Source organism: Marmota marmota, unplaced genomic scaffold (assembly GCF_001458135.2).
Source record: "Marmota marmota marmota unplaced genomic scaffold, marMar, whole genome shotgun sequence".
Classification (NCBI taxonomy): Eukaryota; Metazoa; Chordata; class Mammalia; order Rodentia; family Sciuridae; genus Marmota; species Marmota marmota.
This window is the reverse complement of record NW_025999961.1, coordinates 3579727-3594132: the sequence shown is the minus strand read 5'-3', so window position 1 is coordinate 3594132 and position 14406 is coordinate 3579727. Positions and strand designations below refer to the sequence as shown.

The 14406-nt window shown below is 42.6% G+C and overlaps 1 protein-coding gene across 5 annotated transcripts in view; it reads right to left on the bottom strand.

Annotated features, from left to right (window-relative positions):
* Positions 1-13835, bottom strand: part of Capsl (calcyphosine like) — a 27022-nt gene extending 13187 nt beyond the window's left edge. For 2 of the 5 annotated variants that reach the window (XR_007347477.1, XM_048802893.1), the window contains exon 1: positions 2703-2948. The gene's annotated coding sequence lies outside the window, so the exon portion shown is untranslated. Of the gene's footprint in view, positions 1-2702; positions 2952-13744 lie in introns of those variants that run through there. The other 3 variants (XM_048802896.1, XM_048802897.1, XM_048802895.1) reach the window with 2 other exon arrangements.
* Positions 13836-14406: the final 571 nt, after the last annotated feature.

The following is a 14406-nucleotide window of genomic DNA, read 5'->3' as shown; positions in this document are numbered from 1 at the left end:
GGGGGGGGGGGGAATGAAGCAGTTAGTACTATTTTTTGTATTTCACAAATAAATAGGGGTCCAGAGAAATCAGGCACTTGCCCAGGGCAGACAGCACTATGGATCACAGTGAATCATATAGTGGCAGGATTGTAAGACTTTACAGATTATCTACGGCCACCTCCTTATTTTACAAAGTTGGGAAGGTATGTTAGACCATTTTCTGTTGCTTTTCCAAAAGACCTGAAACCAGATCATTTATTTAAAAAAAAAAATTGAGGTTTATTTGGCTCACAGTTCTGAGGCTGGGAATTTCAGGGGACCGCACTGCTGACATCTAGTGAGGGCCCTCCTGCTGTATCAGCTGAGGGCATCAGGAGCAGCCACAGAGCAAGTTCCTCTTCTTATAAAGCCACACTTGCCATCATGGAGGTCCCGCCCCACGACCTCATCTAATCTTATATATCAACAGCCCCATCTGCAAATTCCATTAACAACATATGAATTTGGGGGGGACACATTGAAACCAAGGTTGGAACCACATTGGAACCAAGAATTGGATTGGTAAATTGACTTGCCCCAAAGTCCTGGCCAACATCAAAATACAGAGCTTGATTCTCAAGCAGTGCTCTTTCTACTGCCCCAAGTTTGTGAAATAATATATATGAGGGTCAGAGTACAAGCAGATGGCCCTCTCTCAGAGGAAAGCAAGAACATCCAAGATCACAAGCCTCTCAGAGTCCAAACTGTCCTGTCATCTGAGGCTGATCCTACCCGGTGATGACACAGCTTTCACCTCTGGAATCCAATTTGGCCAAGCTCAGGGAAAAAACTGTGTTGGTACTTGATGGTACTTGAACTACCCACATCAGCTATCCCGGTTAATCACTTAGCCACCCAGTCCATCAACAAACAGCTAATATTTATTGTGTACTATCTTCAAGGCACAGTACGGGGCCAGAAGGTAAGAGGTAAGGAATTACGCAAAGCTCCAAAATAGCTTGGAATCTTAATAAGTTGGAATTCTGAAGTCCTTATATTTACACAGAAAAAAAAAAAAAGTTTGTAAGAAGTGGATCTTTAGAGGAAGGCAGGATTGGGTAAGGTCCTGGGCAACACTCAACAACTTTCAAAGTTTGCATGAACGCACCAGGTGACAGGGCAAGAATCTGTCCTCAAACATAATATCAAGATGTCCCTGATTTCACAGTGCTGCTCAAAGTGTTCCTGACTCCAGGAGGCTCTTTCTGACTCACACGGTGAGTTCCCCAGCCAGGCCCCAGCAAAGTGGAGAAGGAGGTACACGTAGCCACAGTGCCACCACGTGTTGGCTCATGGTCTGCGCAGTTCCCCTACCAGAAGCAGATTTCAGTCTATTTCAACAAACGTTGCACTGTGTGCACTGTGTGGGGAAAAAGGGAATACACAGTGCAACCCCATATCTAAGCTATAACAAATCACAAGAAGGTGGCTAACCCAGCTTTGGAGCAGGGCTTTATGAAGACATTTCAAAGTGGATAATGCCTAAGAATTATGGGAGGGGATGGTTATGGGAGCTGTGAGGGTTAATATGGGTATCTCAGGTACCACAGCAGGAACACCACGTGCTTACGTCAGAGTGAAGGAGAAAATAGTGTAACTTGAGAAATGTGGTTCAGTATGGTTTGGAAAGAGGGTCGTGGGGGAGGGAGACGAGAGTTGTGGAGGCTGGGAGGGGCTGTTGGCAGGGAAATGTGGGGGAGGATGAAAGTGAACAAGGAAGCAGGAACCAGATCACCAGAGTGGGGCGGGGGTGGAGTGGGGGTGCTGGGTGCACAAAGGGTTCTGAAAAACAGGAATGGCTTGCATTGTAAGAGCCCCCTCAGCTGGCTAGGAGGCAACTGATGTATCAAATATGCTGCCTGGACGGTGTGCACTGAGAAGGCTGGCACCTTGGGCTCTTGCTTGTGACTCCCCGTCCCCACCCACAATAGCACGTGGGGGGTGACATTCATGCAGCAACAAAATGCAGAGGCCTGGAGGTTTGGGGCAGAGGCTGAGTGGAGCCACCAGCGGCACAGGCAAAGGAGACAGACCTTCCGGGGTCCTGGTGCTCGGCTGACTGCCACTGTCAAAGCTCTCTGTCTGGATTTCCAGTGTCCTTGGGGAAGGGGATGTGAAGCAAGCTGAAAATCTATGGAGGTCTGTCTCTTCATGGTTCTCATGAGGGTTCTGAGATCGATTTTTTTTAAACCCTTAGGAGAAGAAAAGGGAACTGGTCAGCCCAGCCTGCACTTTATTGGGTTGTCTTTGGTGCCCCCTGATGGCAGAAAAATGAATTACATCCCTGTTGAATTACACCCCCCTACTCTCTTCTCTTTTTATCTATCTCTATCTCTATCTCTCTTTCTCTCCCTTTCTCTCTCTTCTTCTCCCTCTCTTTCTCATGTAAGACTCTACAGCCAACAACCTATGAACACAAAAGTGAATCTTGTTGCCACAGAGGCCACCTAGGAATCACTGATCCACGTACCCCGAAGTACCAAAATCTTCCACATCCTCTTTATTGAAAAATTCTAAGGAATTTTTTCCCCCACCCCTTGTCTCAAAACCCTGCCCCTTTGGTTTCTCTGAGGTTATACGACTGATTTTCCTCTTTCAGGAAAAGGACAGTCGCTTGAAAGAGTTGAGGGAACTAAAACAAGTTTAGTCCACTCAGACAAACTTCAGAGAAAAGAACTCACCTGAGATGAGGTGGAGAAGGAAGGACAGAACCAGCCAAACAGGAGGCGATGCAGAGGCCATGTGGGGGTCAGAGGGGGCTGTGCTGAGGGAGGAGGGCAACATGGCCAGCTGGAGAAGTGATTCTCACCCTATCAACCGCACTGACACACAGCTTTGCTGGACCAGGTTCAGGGGTTGTCTGTCCATGTTTTTGCATTTGTCTTTGCACCCCCTCTGCTTGGGCTGCTGAGACCCAGGAACAGCATGTACTGTGAGGAAACAATCTTATTCAGAAAGCCACCCAAGCCCTGCCCCAGGAGCACTGCAAGTACCTGCAGAGCCCTGCGATTTTTCCAAAAGCCCATCCCACCTCCTGAGGCCATCAAGCCCATTTCATTTTCCCTGGAGCCAGAAAGTGCAATGATTTTTGCCTTCAGAACATTTTCAGGCATATCTGTAATGCTAATAATACCTGTGACATGACAGTAGCCACTTTCAATAACTAGGGGTTGTTATAATGGCCCCTTAGGATTTTAAAACACTCTGCTGTTAAAAAAAAAAAAAAAGAACAAAAGAGAAAGACAGTGTGGATAGAAGGAAGCTGTAGATGAAACTAGGAGGGCTTCAAGCTAGTTCTGAGGAGATAAAAAACACTTTCCCCTCCAAGTCGTATCTGTGCTAGCTCAGGCTGGATGGTGAGCACTGTGGCTACCCCCATGGGGATGGAGGATGACAACGAACTCTTAGCATTTGACGTTACCTCAGCCCCTATTCAGAATGCAAGTTTAACTTTCTCATACTAGAATTAAGGCTAGGTCACCCCTGACACGGTGTCCAGTTGTATATCACACTCAAATGACTCAAGCAGTGCCCAGAGTTAAGAACTCGCAGGCATCGTCCCTCTAGAAGACTGCACTTCCACTGCTACTTCCTTTAAGGGGGCCATCTGCCTGTGGACTTAAGGTGACCCACACTTATTCCCTTAGTGCCTTGTATATATTGCCAAGTTGCTCTATTCCCCCACCCCAGCCTCTCTCTCGGCTCCCTGATTCTTCATTTCTGCTTCTTACGACCCTCTGGAGATTGCTTTCCTGGCTCATTATGCTCCCTTGCCCAGGATCTGTAAATAGACTGCTGAACCCATTCCCTACTGTGGTGGTGATGTGTTGAGTCGGTACCTTCCATCCCTGTGAAGAACCAGGGGCTGCTCTGACCCAGGCTTGACTTTTCCCAGGATGCAGAGTGGTGGCCAGGCAGACATAAACAGGACACAGGTCAGACAGGAACCCAAGGACATCTGCCACTATAAACACGTTTCCCACGTGAGAGAGACCCTGGTCGTGCGTCAGACGACCAGGCATCAGGCCATCCACCAGGTAAAGGACGCATTCCATGAAAGGCACGCTGTGCACACCCACGTCCAGACGCCCTTCATCTCCTACTGGAGCAGAGTGGCCTGCATGGTCTGGTACAAAGACCCAAACTTGGCTCTTAAAGCAGGAACATAATGTGGTTTTAACTATTTCTGTTTCCGGGAACTGAACGTAAAACTGTAGGGAAATGTCATCCACAGATGGGAGAAAGATACAACAGACCATTTCTGAAGGCAGTGACTAGAAAAAAAATTTAAACTCTGCACTAACTCGTGTCTAATTAATAAGCTAGCTGTTGACACTTAGTAAGTGGCAAAAACCTGTGGCTCCTCCAGTAGTGTCCCTTTAGGAAGTATCCCTCTAGAACACATATTGGATTCTACTCATGCTGCTAGAACAAAATAACACACTCTGGGTAACTTGTAAAGAGGAGAAACTTGTTTCTCACATGCCGGAGGCTGGAAATCCAAGACCAAGGCACTAGGAGATTTTCTGTCTGAAAGCTTCTCTCTCTGCTGCCAGGATGGTGTTTGAAGGTCGTGTCCTCCAAAAGGGACAAATACTGTGTCCTCATGTGACCATGTGTCCTCATGCAATGGGAGAGACATAAGGTCAACAAGGGCTGAACCCTGTTGACGCCCCTGTCATAGGTGCCCTAATCTCATTCTTGAGGGAAGAGCCCTCATCACCTATCTGATCACCTTGTAAAGGCTCCATTTCTTAAATCTGCTTCATTAGGGATTAAGTCTCCACATGAATTTTGGAGGGACACAGACATTCATAGCACCAGATGTTGAGAACAGCCTAGCCAGTAGCTAGGAAGTGAATAATTACTATGAAAAAAATTAAAGACCCAACTCAGAAACCCCAGCAAAGCTGTGTGTCAGTGCGGTTGATAGGTTGAGAATCACTTCTCCAAACCCATTGGAGCTCGATGCAATTAAACATGCCCTGAATGCCACCACTAGTTATGCAAAACACTGCTAATTCTTCAGGTGATGTTATAGTGCAGTAGCTCCCCACACCCCCTACTGTGATTTTACCCCTAGGAGATATTCAGAGATGTTTGGAGATATTTGGGGGTGTTAAGTGGAGGTGGAAGAGAGTGTTATGGGCAGCTGGTGGGTTGAGTGATGAATGCTACTCTAATTGTCTAGTCCCAAAACCCAAGAGCACTGAGGTTAAAAAGCTCTGCTATAGGGAAAGCCAGGAAATACCCAGGGTGAGGATAAAAAACGAACACACCCACACCCCTCTCCAAACACAGTCAATTAGACTCTCTAGATGTAGATACTTAATGTTTTCAGATGGGTTTAATGCATACCTAAGTTCAAAACCCAAGCTATAGGAGATCCAAAGTTGCCTTCTAGTAAAAGGGAGAAGATCTTATGAGGAAAGGCTAAAACACAACCCAGGGCAAGATAAAATACATAAAGAGAAATGGTAGCAATAACAATTACAAGTGCACATGGGCCTAGCCCTTGACTAAGTGCATTACAATCAGCACATTACCAATGTCACGGGTCCTATGAAACATTACTGCCCCCGTTACAGGAAGTCAACAGAGACCAGAAATGCAGTTCACTTGCCTGAGAATGTGTCATTAGGGAGTGGCAGCCAGGACTAAAACAGCTATGCCAAGATGCTGATGAATTGCTTTGGGAATTCAGTGTAGATCCTTGAAATAAGATGAAGGACAAGCTTCAGGGAACAGATTGCCTTGGAGCAGTGACAGCATTTCACCCCAGCAGAGAGTGGGGGGCAGCTAGGCATGGGTTCCTCCCCACACACATCAGGTCCAGGCTTGGCCTTTCAAAACTTTAAGGCTATATATAAACTTAGGATTGAGGTGAGCCATATTACTGAGTCTCTTCCTCTTGCACCATTTTTTTAAGTTATGCATGAATTTTTTTACACTGCATTATCTTCTATGCTCTTTACCGTTTACTATTTTTCCACAACTTCCTTTTAAAATTATTTCTGCAATGCATGAATACATGAAATATCCATTTTCTGTTTGGATTACCAACTCTCGGGTACTGCTCAAAGAACAGCAGTATTCAATCTGCACTTCAGTGGCTGACATCCTCACACTGTGGAAATTAAACATCATTTAAGCCTGGCACCAAATTCTCTCTGTTCCACAATGCATTTTCTCAAATTTTTGGAATTCATGTTGCAGGTACTGTCAATAAGCAGGTTTCCTTTGAATCCACTTCTGCTAAATCACAATCTTTTATTCTTTTTGATGATTATTAGGATGTGAATTGAATCCTCAACTTAAAATATATAAAGCGGCACATTTTAAAAATAATATTTCATAAGTGTTATTGCTATCAAGTGCTTGCTTCATAGCTTAATCTTTTTTGACATTTCCTTTAATTCGTTTAAACAGGGGTTGGGACCACTACTAAGGAAGCAGTGTTTAAGGGGCACTAGGTCCTAGGATACAATGTTTAAGGAAGTACTCAATCTCAGGACATGCAAACGTCAACCCTACTCTTGCCCATGTCTGAGAATGAATATCTCCTTCAACTTTGTACTTAAGCACATACCTAGCCTCACCCTAGTCTTGGTCTACCTTCAACATGTTTGTTGAACACTTTCTATGTGTTACATAATATAAATGGATAAGACAACCTATATTCCAACTCTCAGAAATTTCCATTCTTAGCGATGGTTTTAACTGTGTTGAATTTGAATTGTAGCTGATTTTTTTACCTTTATTTTATTTATTTGTATGTGGTGCCAAGATTCAAAAACAGTGCCTCATGCATGCCAGGCAAGTGTGCTACCACTTAGCCACAACCCTAGCCCCTGTAGCTGATTTTTTAGAAAATGAAAACTGATTCAAAGGTCATTCCACTTCCCTTTTTCTCTGCTGTATTCCACTTTAGCTGGTTAGCTATGAGAAGAAGTTCTGGCCAAAGAGAATCAAATGCAAGTGCTGAGAACTCTGGAACAGCTCTTCTATCTCTGTTGCCTAATTTGTTCCTCCTGATTTGAGATAGGATGTGATGTATGGAGCTGTGACAGACTTTCTGCACCATGAGGCAAGGGACAAGAGAATCACAACCATATCCAATGAAAGCTCTAGCATCATCAAGGAGAAGCCAAACCAATGCCAGTAACTGCCTGATCACACTCCTGTCATGTGAGAAACGTAATCCCTTTGTATTATTGGTTTAATCTGTTGTCAGTCTGGTTTCTGATACTTGCAACCAAAACTATTCCTAACTGATAGAGCTAAAAAAAAAAAAAAAAAAAAAAAAAGCTTATTCCTGCAGTAATCTTAATTGGATTGAACATAATATTGACTCTTACCTGGAAAAAATAGCTAGCAATATGATATGAGGAGAAACTCGGCTTCTCCCATGAATCAGGAGACAGAAAGGCATTATCTTCATTAATACCTTTCCTTTCAAGGGGATTTTATTGTGAATTATCAGCTTCCCTACCGCTTTTGACTATGAAATCAAATGAGGAAAGTGCTTAGTATGCATGATACTCATGGGCTCATATAACTAGCACAGTATGGTGAAAATCTAGGTTTAATAAAACACAGAGGCCCCAAGGTTACAGGGTCCTTGTATGATGAGCATCCACTGGAACTGTGCCATGCAGAGGTTGTCTTGATAGCCTCTCCTTGTTTGCTCCTTCTCTGACTTACTGTCCCCTGGGCTATCTCTTGAATCTCTGGGGTTTTTACCAGAAAATGACTTGCAATCTATTCTGAGTCAGGTCAGCCTGCCAGATGAGAGATCTTAAAGAGACAGAGTAAAAAGATATCTCAACTACACAAAAGGTAAGCAAAGGTTTGGCTGGATTTGTGTATAAAACACCAGATAAATTAACTAATTAAACCAAGACAAAAGATAAATAAAACTTAATTCCAAAGTCCCTGGCTTCAATGACTATGCTTATAGAAATAACCAAGTAACTTCCAAATTTTCTGTTTTTCGGGTGCCTTACTTGATTTAGTCAGACAGTGATTCCAAGCCCTGTCCTTACAAGGTCAAGGCCATATCTCTGGCCAACAGTTTCCCTAATGCAGCCATTAGCACCAAAATCCCTTACTTAGTAACTATTGTGCCATCGCTTAGAATGTTTCCTTTGGGTCATCTGTCTATTTAATGTCTATTTTATAAAATAGACTATTTTATAGCCACTTAGAAACCCAGATGATTATTTGCATTCTAAGTACTCTTAACCAGTATTTCCAGAAGACTCTAAGAAGTGCAAGTGTATAGAAATGCAATGTTATAGTACCAACACTAATGTAGTCTGCCATACCAGTTATGAAGCATTGGCACACCAGCCACTCACAACAGAAACAGACCATCATCTCTGAAAGTGATATTTATCTTCTCTCCTGTAAAAATCTGGAGGCAGTCCACTCCTGAATCTCTGGAATTATAGATGTGCACTATTGAGCTGGGCTTTGTTAAATTTATTTGTTTATTTTTTATTAAACTTATTAATCAGGGGTGGAGACATGGATTGAACCCAGGGCACTTAATCACTGAGCCACATCCTCAGCCCTTTTTATTTTTTTTATTTTGAGAAAGGGAGTCACTAAATTGCTTATCCAAGTAGTCATCAGTGTCCCAAGATGCTAGTATCTGTGCCTACCATGATTTTTATCTTTAAAGTTGCCTGAAGGTACATAATACTCAAAGCAGCTCCAACCATTACATCTGCACTCCAAATAGCAAAAGAGAAAAAGGTACAAAAAGCAGGAAGGATACACTTCCCATTTCAATCCGCCCCCTACTAAGTGGTTCCCAAAAACTTCATTCAATGATTTAAATATCATTTTTGCCACTCCTGCAAAGGAGGCTGGGAATCCTAATTTGGGGCTAGGTACTTTGCACCCTGCACCCACCAAGTTCTTATTATAAAGAAGAGGAAACTGGCTATTGAATTAGCAACTTGCAGTTTCCACCCTGATTGGCAGAAAGAAGAGCCATTTCCAAAAGCAGGAATCTGAGCACACCCCCAACAGCTTAACCCAGGACTCTACCTGGAGCTGATGCACAGCAGCCAGATCACCCTGGTGGGGAAGACCAAGGAGCAGAAGTTAGCACATCAATGACTTCTCACTTCTCAACCTCTGTTCCTTCAAAGCAAATAAGGTTCAACTTTCCACCCGTGGGTATGAAGGAGGCCCTGAGTTCAGGAAAACGTTACCTAAAATGATGTAGACTTGAAGCATCGAACAAACGAATGGGCCACATTTGACCCTCCATAAATAAAGTTTCATAAATAATGTTTTATTGAAAAACAACCACATTTGTTCATGTTTTGTCTAATGGACTTTTTCATACAACCGCTGCAAAGTTGAATGGTTGCATCAAAGACCTTCTAGCTCACAAAACCTAAAATATTTATCATCTGGCAGCATATCAGGGCAATTTCCAACCCTGAAACTATGAAAAAGATAAGAACAATAGCAACATTATTGAATATATACTCTGAGTTGGGATCCTGGCCTGTGTTTTGAAGACTCTTCACAATTGGTTTGTTTAGAACGGAATATCTCTCTGGTGTAAAGTAAGTTTTTAAAAATGTATTTTGACATATTATACACATAAGGAGTTCAACTTCTGATTCTTCTAATTATACATGATGTGGAATTACTTTGGTCATGTATTTATATGTGAACATAAGAAAGTAATGTCTGATTCATTCTACTATCATAAGGTAAGTGAGGCTGGGGTTATAGCTCAGTGGTAGAGCACTTGTCCAGCATGTGTGAGGCCCTGGGTTTGATTCTAGCACCACATAAAAATAAACAAAATAAATTGTATCCATCTACAACTAAATATATATAAAAAAATAAAGTAAGTCTTAATAATAACAGTTATAGTTTACAATGTACTTTTTTTTTTTTTTTTTTTGCATGGGAACATGGTTAAACCTTTGTTTCAAAATAGGAAAATGGGCTACAGAGAGATTTAGGTGTTGTGCCAGTTCATAACTAAGTAGCAAACCAAGATTCTGAACAGGGTCATTTGTAAATCACCCACAACATTTCAGAAAATATCCATTCTGTAAATGAGGAGCCCCTAGTCAATATAGTGTGTTCTTATGTAAAAATAGGGACAAGCTCATGAATGACCCCGAGTTTATATGATGCTGGTCATTGTTCCTCCACTCTCCTCAGAGACTAATTCAAATCTCTGCCGCTTTCCTGCACACTTGCCTTGAAAGTGACAGGGAAAAAAAAAATGATGTCATCAGAAGGGAAACTCGCGCTCTCTTCCAGTCTATAAAAGTTCAGATTCCTGAGACCACCCTGACCGTACTCCTCCTCCCCGTGGTGGAGTGCTGACCTTCCACCTGAGGATTACCTCCCCACCTCAATAGAGACCCCAGCCCCTCCTGGACCCTCCTCCATGAGTCATGCCCTTTCCCTCCTTCTACCGTGAGTCTTAGTCCATGAATCCATGTGGTCCCTCAGTCCTGGACCTCCTTGGGCCATCATCCTTCAAACCCAATGACTTGAAAAAGTCTCCCGTTTCCCCACTTCCTCACGCCCCATCCATACCACAGTCTACTGCAGCGTGGTCCCCACTGTCACTCCAGTGAACATGTCCTCAGTAAGTCAGGTCCTCAGTAAGTCAGGTCCTCAGTAAGTCAGGTCCTCAGTAAGTCTGCTCACCAACTTCAGTCGTCATTTTCAGTCTCCACTTCTCTTCTTCCAACAGTTGACTCTATCAATCATTCTTGCATTTTGAAACTTTTTTTCTCAATATCCATGAATCTAACTTCCTCTGTCTCTCCTCCGTCCTCTTGAGTGGATGGATCCTTTTACATTTCTTCCCTCTCTTCTGCCTGCTTCTTAAATACTCTTGCTTCTCAGCCTTCAATTATGTATGCTCTTCTCCTTCTCCCTTATCTGTAGCAATCTCAGCCAGAGCCACTGAGGCAACAATGACTCCTCAGTCTTTACTCTAACCCTAACCCTCCTGAGCTGCAGAGATACAGATTTCTAATTTCCCCCACAAAATGTGTGCACTTGCATGACTCACAGAGACTTCAGGTTTCAACGTTCCAGAATGAAATTCACCCTATGTGGTTGTGATGCAAAAATACGTAAGCAAAAGAATAACTACCTTCTCTTTACTCATTGCCTCAGGAACAGCAACACCATTTACCTAGACCATTAACTGAATGTCGTCTCAGACTCCACCTCACCCTCTACATCCACTCAGCAGCTGAGTCCTGCTTCACTACCTTGACATGGCCCACCTCTCTGTTCCCTCACCCTCATTGCTCTCTCCTGGACCTGGGTACCTCGCAAGCAACTGTCTCCTAGCTGACTTCCTGCCTCTAGCCTTGCCCCCTCCAATTCATCCTTCAGACAACTATCAGAGGAATCTTCGAAAGCCTGAGCTTCACACTCTTATTTAAAACACTTTGGTTCTAGTCAGAATGGCAATTATCAAGAATACAAGCAATAATAATTGTTGGCAAGGATGTGGGGGAAAAGGTACACTCATATTGTGCTGGTGGGACTGCAAATTGATGCCACCACTATGGAAAGCAGTATAGAGATACCTCAGAAAACTTGGAATGGAACCACCATTTGACCCAGCTATCCCACTCCTCAGTTTATACCCAAAAGACTTAAAATCAGCATACTACAGTGACACAGCCACATCGATGTTTATAGCAGCACAGGAACCAATGTAGACGCATTTCAACAAATGATGGATAAAGGAAATGAGGTATATGTACATGATGGAATATTACTCAGCCTTAAAGAAGAAATTATAGCTTTTTCAGGTAAATGGATAGAACAAAATTATCATGCTAAATGAAATAAGCCAATCCCAAAAAACCAAGAGCTGAGTGTTTTCTCTGATTAGTGGATGCTGATCATAGTAGGGCAGGGGGACAGAGAAGAATAAAGGAACTTTGGTTTGTGTAGAGGGGTGTGAGGGAAGGGGTGGAGTTGTGGGGATGAGAAAGATGGTAGAATGTGACAGACATTATTACCCCATTACATGTTATGATTATACTACTGGAGTGCCTTGTATAGCCAGAGCGCCTTGTATAGCCAGAGGAATTAGAAGTTGTGATCCATTTGTATACAGTGTGTCAAAATGCATTCTTACTGTCATGTATAACGAATTAGAACAAATAAAAATAATAAAAGAGAAATGTTTTTAAAAAAGAAAAATATAAAACCCTTTGGTGACTAAATAATGTACAAGTAAAGTGAAAAATTTTAGCACTGGATTCATGCATTGGACAATCCTGTGTCTTATCCCACCTTTTTTCTTTTTTTATTTGATTGATTGATTGATTGATTAAATTGGTACAGGGATTGAACTCAGGAACACTCGACTACTGAGCCACATCCCCAGGCCTATTTTGTATTTTATTTAGAGACAGGGTCTCACTGAGTTGCTTAGTGCTTCACCATTGCTGAGGCTGGCTTTGAACTCGCAATCCTCTTGTCTCTGCCTCCCAAACTTCTGGGTGTTTTATTCCTTCTTTCTAGTAATTTTCACCCCTTTCAAAATTGGTCCTGAATCTCTACTTCCTCACATTCCCCAAAATATCAAAGTATTTGAGATTTCTGTGTCTTTATGCACATAGGCATGCTGTCACCTTGGAGAAGTCCTGCCCATCTTTGGAGAATCACTGTGGTGAAGGCACAATCACTCCCCAGACAGAAATATCTTTGTGTATCCTTGTGCAAAACCCAAATAGCATCCACAAACTGAACCATAATGTAATTCTTCATTTTTTAGAACCTCCTGCCCTGCTAGACTCTCAGGACCCCAAGAGCAAGGGCTGTGTCATTTGCATTTCCTGTCATCATCCTGTCATCAGCACTTCACATGGTGCTCTTAGAAGACTATTAGAATTGATCATTGCTATTGTTATCAGATAATTTTCATCAGAATACAAATAACAAATAAATGCCTGCAATTCAAATCTCATAAAATTTATAATAACCAAATAAGGAAACTTTTGCAGTTGTAGGATTTTGAGGGGGAAAAAAAATAAGAACTTTTAAAACAGGAAAGCATTTCACTTACCTAGTATGGTTTACTTATGCTCCAGACTGCAGGCAAAAGGAATGTGCACCTGAGCAAATGACGCCCCATTTGTCAAGATCCTTCCCAAATAATGATTAACCAAGTCAACTCTCTACTATAAATTCCAAACAGGTCATATCAGTAGCCTTTAATAAGAATTCTGATTCTTATTCTGATTCTGTCATCAATTCAGAAAGGTATGGATAAAGTAGTACAAACTTATCAGATGAAATAAGGTTTGTGAAAGCACAATCTTGGCAATGCTTTGAGATTTAGGAATGTAGAAACTTCCCTCTCCCACAATTCAGTGTAATAAATGGCCATAGTTATAATAAACCACCCAAACACCACACACTTGGGCACCCAGTACAGAATGACTCCATATTTATTTCCTTCCCTTTTCTGCATGAAATGTATTTTTGTACATTTTTACTTGAGCATCTCTTTGCAATGATTGTATCAAGGCTCTCCCAGTGCCAAGTTGTAACCTCCATGGACTGACAGCCTAACAATGACTAAGAACTCACATCAACTTTTTACTCTCTAAAAGGAAAACCTTTTCTACTATTTTCCGTTCCTAGTTTAAATGAAACAAAAGTTACCAAACCAATGGAACAAGTGAAACATTGTTACCTTAAATGTTAAAGTGTTGCCACCAGTTGCTTCCTTCCAACTGAAACTATGGATGCAGTCTCCCCCATTTGGGAAATCTGGTCCCCTCCCAGTCCCCTTTGCCTCCTCCCTCTTACCTGTCTTCCTCCGAGGTGTCAGTCCTGCCTCTTAGTGCTAATTGGATGGCCTAGGAGCCCTGCTACAGACTCATAGCCTGATTGGCTTAGCTCATTGTCAATCTCTATTCTGGTCCTACCTTTTCTCAAGTTTACACTCCTGTTGCCTGGGAAATCCCTATGACTATGAAAAACCAAGCTTTGCTCTGGGAGAGAAGCCAGCAGGAAGTTTTGCTAGCAATTGTTTGGTTTCCAGAACAGCATCAAAACTTGCCTCCCACGTTTTACAAGATAATGTTCAGCAAGCTGTCTTACTTCTTCCAGGCAGTCCCTTCCTAGCCTTCTGTGGTCTCCAGAGGCTCGCTGCTAGGCTACTACCAGACAAAACATTAAACCACAACTCTCAGGAGCAGGCAGGTGTAATCACAGGTGAAGAAGAGCCCTCCCTTTTTCCTCCACATTTATGCACTGATAAGAAGACTTTTCTGCTGTTTCCATTCTTGGTTTCTTCTCTTTTCTCTCTGTTATTTGGTTTTCTCTTCTCTTCTCTCTTTACCTCTGTTCCTT